The sequence below is a fragment of the Phyllobates terribilis genome, unplaced genomic scaffold (assembly GCF_046119375.1).
Source record: "Phyllobates terribilis strain yellow unplaced genomic scaffold, ASM4611937v1 Scaffold_11__3_contigs__length_659146591, whole genome shotgun sequence".
Lineage (NCBI taxonomy): Eukaryota > Metazoa > Chordata > Amphibia > Anura > Dendrobatidae > Phyllobates > Phyllobates terribilis.
The window spans coordinates 572,633,751-572,639,534 of NW_027362771.1; the positions used below are offsets into that span (position 1 = coordinate 572,633,751).

Below are 5,784 nucleotides of genomic sequence, written 5' to 3' on the forward strand. Positions count from 1 at the left end.
GATTTCCTTTTGTTTCATAGCTTAAGCCTTTTTCAACTACACAGTTTTACACAAAAGTGTCAAGGGACTCAACAAGCCATGTGTCCTGTCTGTCATTAGGGCTCCCATGTTCTTTCTAATCGGAAACAGTTTAGAACTGAATTGGAAAGTTCAGAGTTAGTGACAAAATCTCTTGAGAAAAGGAGGATGCCACGTGTGAGCAAAAAACTCATGATCTTCAAATTATTCAACTGACGTGCCAAAAACCTTGACCATGTAGCGTGTTTCAGCTCTTGTAATGTTGATGTTTTGTATTCAAAGCAAAACACTCTTTTTTTTTTTTTTTTTTTTTTTTACACCTGTCTTGCTGTTTACTGTACTGCTTACACCATGTGGAGAAAGACTTAGTTAGTATTCCTGGTTGACTGGTTCGATTCCTGCTATGGGAGAGACTTTTTTTTGGGGACTAGTGTCCACATTCCAAAGCCAACACGTGCCTTGCAGACAGAATCAGTTTAGGTTGGAACTGCTCTTTGCAGCCAAAAATGCAGACCACCAGGTTTTTTGGATATTTATTTGCACAAAAGCTTATTTGATGTCATATCTCAAACCATTCATATCTCTCACTTTTAATTCCTGGGTGTTAAGGGACTCAAGAAGCCTTTATCCCTGTTTGTCATTGGAGCTCCCCTTCCATCAATTGGTGATGTTTTGCTACTGAATGGAAAAGAGCTGTGACTCTCTAGCCAAGATGGTGGCAAAATCAGTTAAGGAAACACGGTACCAGTGCCCCATGTGAGAATCGAACTCATGACCTTCAGATTACGAGACTGACGCGCTACCTGCTGCGCTAACGAGGCAAAATGCACGTAATAATCTGCGGAAGTTGCTTGTGCAAAGCAGTACACCTCTTTTTTTTCATATTGTAAGTGAGCTGGCAGTACATCTTCTCCCGTATGGTCTAGTGGTTAGGATTCCTGGTTTTCACCCAGGCGGCCCGGGTTCGACTACTGGTATGGGAACGCATCCTTTTCTGCACCGCTGCCAACATTCAAAAACTGACGCGTGTTTTTTAGTCAAACGTATTTCAAGTAGGATTTGTTTTTTTCAGGCAAAAATGCTGAACGCCCGCGTTTTGGCACTTCATTCTGACCCTTCACACAAGATTCAATTTGGATTCGTAGCTCAACTCATTCTCAACCACCCCTTTTTACACTAAAGTGTCAAGGGACTCAACAACTCATGGGTCCGGTAAGTTATTTGGATTCCCATTTCCTTTCTAATGGAAAAAGTTGTAGAATTGAATGGAAAAGTTCTAAGTTGGTGACAAAATCTCTCGAGAAAAGGAGGGAACAGTGCCCCGTGTGAGGCTCGAACTCACGACCTTCAGATTATGAGACTAACGCGCTACCTACTGCGCTAACGAGGCAAGCTGTACCTGCAGATCTGCAGAAGTTTATTGTGCATAGCAGAAAACTTTTTTTTTTCATAATGTCACTGAGACATTAGTGCATCTTTTCCCATATGGTCTAGCGGTTAGGATTCCTGGCTCTCACCCAGGTGGCCTGGGTTCGACTCCCGGTATGGGAATGCATCTTTATCTTAGCTACTGCCACCATTCAAAGACTGACACGTGTTTTTCAATCAAAAATGTTTCTGGTAGATTTTCACTTTGCAACAAAAATACTTAACATTGGCGATGCATTATGACTTTTGCAAAAGATTTCCTTTTGTTTCATAGCTTAAGCCTTTTTCAACTACACAGTTTTACACAAAAGTGTCAAGGGACTCAACAAGCCATGTGTCCTGTCTGTCATTAGGGCTCCCATGTTCTTTCTAATCGGAAACAGTTTAGAACTGAATTGGAAAGTTCAGAGTTAGTGACAAAATCTCTTGAGAAAAGGAGGATGCCACGTGTGAGCAAAAAACTCATGATCTTCAAATTATTCAACTGACGTGCCAAAAACCTTGACCATGTAGCGTGTTTCAGCTCTTGTAATGTTGATGTTTTGTATTCAAAGCAAAACACTCTTTTTTTTTTTTTTTTTTTTTTTTACACCTGTCTTGCTGTTTACTGTACTGCTTACAACATGTGGAGAAAGACTTAGTTAGTATTCCTGGTTGACTGGTTCGATTCCTGCTATGGGAGAGACTTTTTTTTGGGGACTAGTGTCCACATTCCAAAGCCAACACGTGCCTTGCAGACAGAATCAGTTTAGGTTGGAACTGCTCTTTGCAGCCAAAAATGCAGACCACCAGGTTTTTTGGATATTTATTTGCACAAAAGCTTATTTGATGTCATATCTCAAACCATTCATATCTCTCACTTTTAATTCCTGGGTGTTAAGGGACTCAACAAGCCTTTATCCCTGTTTGTCATTGGAGCTCCCCTTCCATCAATTGGTGATGTTTTGCTACTGAATGGAAAAGAGCTGTGACTCTCTAGCCAAGATGGTGGCAAAATCAGTTAAGGAAACACGGTACCAGTGCCCCATGTGAGAATCGAACTCATGACCTTCAGATTACGAGACTGACGCGCTACCTGCTGCGCTAACGAGGCAAAATGCACGTAATAATCTGCGGAAGTTGCTTGTGCAAAGCAGTACACCTCTTTTTTTTCATATTGTAAGTGAGCTGGTAGTACATCTTCTCCCATATGGTCTAGTGGTTAGGATTCCTGGTTTTCACCCAGGTGGCCCGGGTTCGACTACTGGTATGGGAACGCATCCATTTCTGCACCGCTGCCAACATTCAAAAACTGACGCGTGTTTTTTAGTCAAACGTATTTCAAGTAGGATTTGTTTTTTTCAGGCAAAAATGCTGAACGCCCGCGTTTTGGCACTTCATTCTGACCCTTCACACAAGATTCAATTTGGATTCGTAGCTCAACTCATTCTCAACCACCCCTTTTTACACTAAAGTGTCAAGGGACTCAACAACTCATGGGTCCGGTAAGTTATTTGGATTCCCATTTCCTTTCTAATGGAAAAAGTTGTAGAATTGAATGGAAAAGTTCTAAGTTGGTGACAAAATCTCTCGAGAAAAGGAGGGAACAGTGCCCCGTGTGAGGCTTGAACTCACGACCTTCAGATTATGAGACTGATGCGCTACCTACTGCGCTAACGAGGTAAGCTGTACCTGCAGATCTGCAGAAGTTTATTGTGCATAGCAGAAAACTTTTTTTTTTCATAATGTCACTGAGACATTAGTGCATCTTTTCCCATATGGTCTAGCGGTTAGGATTCCTGGCTCTCACTCAGGTGGCCTGGGTTCGACTCCCGGTATGGGAATGCATCTTTATCTTAGCTACTGCCACCATTCAAAGATTGACACGTGTTTTTCAATCAAAAATGTTTCTGGTAGATTTTCACTTTGCAACAAAAATACTTAACATTGGCGATGCATTATGACTTTTGCAAAAGATTTCCTTTTGTTTCATAGCTTAAGCCTTTTTCAACTACACAGTTTTACACAAAAGTGTCAAGGGACTCAACAAGCCATGTGTCCTGTCTGTCATTAGGGCTCCCATGTTCTTTCTAATCGGAAACAGTTTAGAACTGAATTGGAAAGTTCAGAGTTAGTGACAAAATCTCTTGAGAAAAGGAGGATGCCACGTGTGAGCAAAAAACTCATGATCTTCAAATTATTCAACTGACGTGCCAAAAACCTTGACCATGTAGCGTGTTTCAGCTCTTGTAATGTTGATGTTTTGTATTCAAAGCAAAACACTCTTTTTTTTTTTTTTTACACCTGTCTTGCTGTTTACTGTACTGCTTACACCATGTGGAGAAAGACTTAGTTAGTATTCCTGGTTGACTGGTTCGATTCCTGCTATGGGAGAGACTTTTTTTTGGGGACTAGTGTCCACATTCCAAAGCCAACACGTGCCTTGCAGACAGAATCAGTTTAGGTTGGAACTGCTCTTTGCAGCCAAAAATGCAGACCACCAGGTTTTTTGGATATTTATTTGCACAAAAGCTTATTTGATGTCATATCTCAAACCATTCATATCTCTCACTTTTAATTCCTGGGTGTTAAGGGACTCAAGAAGCCTTTATCCCTGTTTGTCATTGGAGCTCCCCTTCCATCAATTGGTGATGTTTTGCTACTGAATGGAAAAGAGCTGTGACTCTCTAGCCAAGATGGTGGCAAAATCAGTTAAGGAAACACGGTACCAGTGCCCCATGTGAGAATCGAACTCATGACCTTCAGATTACGAGACTGACGCGCTACCTGCTGCGCTAACGAGGCAAAATGCACGTAATAATCTGCGGAAGTTGCTTGTGCAAAGCAGTACACCTCTTTTTTTTCATATTGTAAGTGAGCTGGCAGTACATCTTCTCCCGTATGGTCTAGTGGTTAGGATTCCTGGTTTTCACCCAGGCGGCCCGGGTTCGACTACTGGTATGGGAACGCATCCTTTTCTGCACCGCTGCCAACATTCAAAAACTGACGCGTGTTTTTTAGTCAAACGTATTTCAAGTAGGATTTGTTTTTTTCAGGCAAAAATGCTGAACGCCCGCGTTTTGGCACTTCATTCTGACCCTTCACACAAGATTCAATTTGGATTCGTAGCTCAACTCATTCTCAACCACCCCTTTTTACACTAAAGTGTCAAGGGACTCAACAACTCATGGGTCCGGTAAGTTATTTGGATTCCCATTTCCTTTCTAATGGAAAAAGTTGTAGAATTGAATGGAAAAGTTCTAAGTTGGTGACAAAATCTCTCGAGAAAAGGAGGGAACAGTGCCCCGTGTGAGGCTCGAACTCACGACCTTCAGATTATGAGACTAACGCGCTACCTACTGCGCTAACGAGGCAAGCTGTACCTGCAGATCTGCAGAAGTTTATTGTGCATAGCAGAAAACTTTTTTTTTTCATAATGTCACTGAGACATTAGTGCATCTTTTCCCATATGGTCTAGCGGTTAGGATTCCTGGCTCTCACCCAGGTGGCCTGGGTTCGACTCCCGGTATGGGAATGCATCTTTATCTTAGCTACTGCCACCATTCAAAGACTGACACGTGTTTTTCAATCAAAAATGTTTCTGGTAGATTTTCACTTTGCAACAAAAATACTTAACATTGGCGATGCATTATGACTTTTGCAAAAGATTTCCTTTTGTTTCATAGCTTAAGCCTTTTTCAACTACACAGTTTTACACAAAAGTGTCAAGGGACTCAACAAGCCATGTGTCCTGTCTGTCATTAGGGCTCCCATGTTCTTTCTAATCGGAAACAGTTTAGAACTGAATTGGAAAGTTCAGAGTTAGTGACAAAATCTCTTGAGAAAAGGAGGATGCCACGTGTGAGCAAAAAACTCATGATCTTCAAATTATTCAACTGACGTGCCAAAAACCTTGACCATGTAGCGTGTTTCAGCTCTTGTAATGTTGATGTTTTGTATTCAAAGCAAAACACTCTTTTTTTTTTTTTTTTTTTTTTTTACACCTGTCTTGCTGTTTACTGTACTGCTTACAACATGTGGAGAAAGACTTAGTTAGTATTCCTGGTTGACTGGTTCGATTCCTGCTATGGGAGAGACTTTTTTTTGGGGACTAGTGTCCACATTCCAAAGCCAACACGTGCCTTGCAGACAGAATCAGTTTAGGTTGGAACTGCTCTTTGCAGCCAAAAATGCAGACCACCAGGTTTTTTGGATATTTATTTGCACAAAAGCTTATTTGATGTCATATCTCAAACCATTCATATCTCTCACTTTTAATTCCTGGGTGTTAAGGGACTCAACAAGCCTTTATCCCTGTTTGTCATTGGAGCTCCCCTTCCATCAATTGGTGATGTTTTG

The 5,784-nt window shown here is 41.4% G+C and overlaps 1 non-coding gene across 1 annotated transcript; it reads left to right on the top strand.

The window, feature by feature from the left end:
* The first annotated feature begins 2,629 nt into the window (after positions 1 to 2,629).
* Positions 2,630 to 2,701, top strand: TRNAE-UUC (transfer RNA glutamic acid (anticodon UUC)). The gene has a single exon. It is a non-coding gene; the product is annotated as a tRNA-Glu (tRNA).
* The last annotated feature ends 3,083 nt before the right edge of the window (positions 2,702 to 5,784 follow it).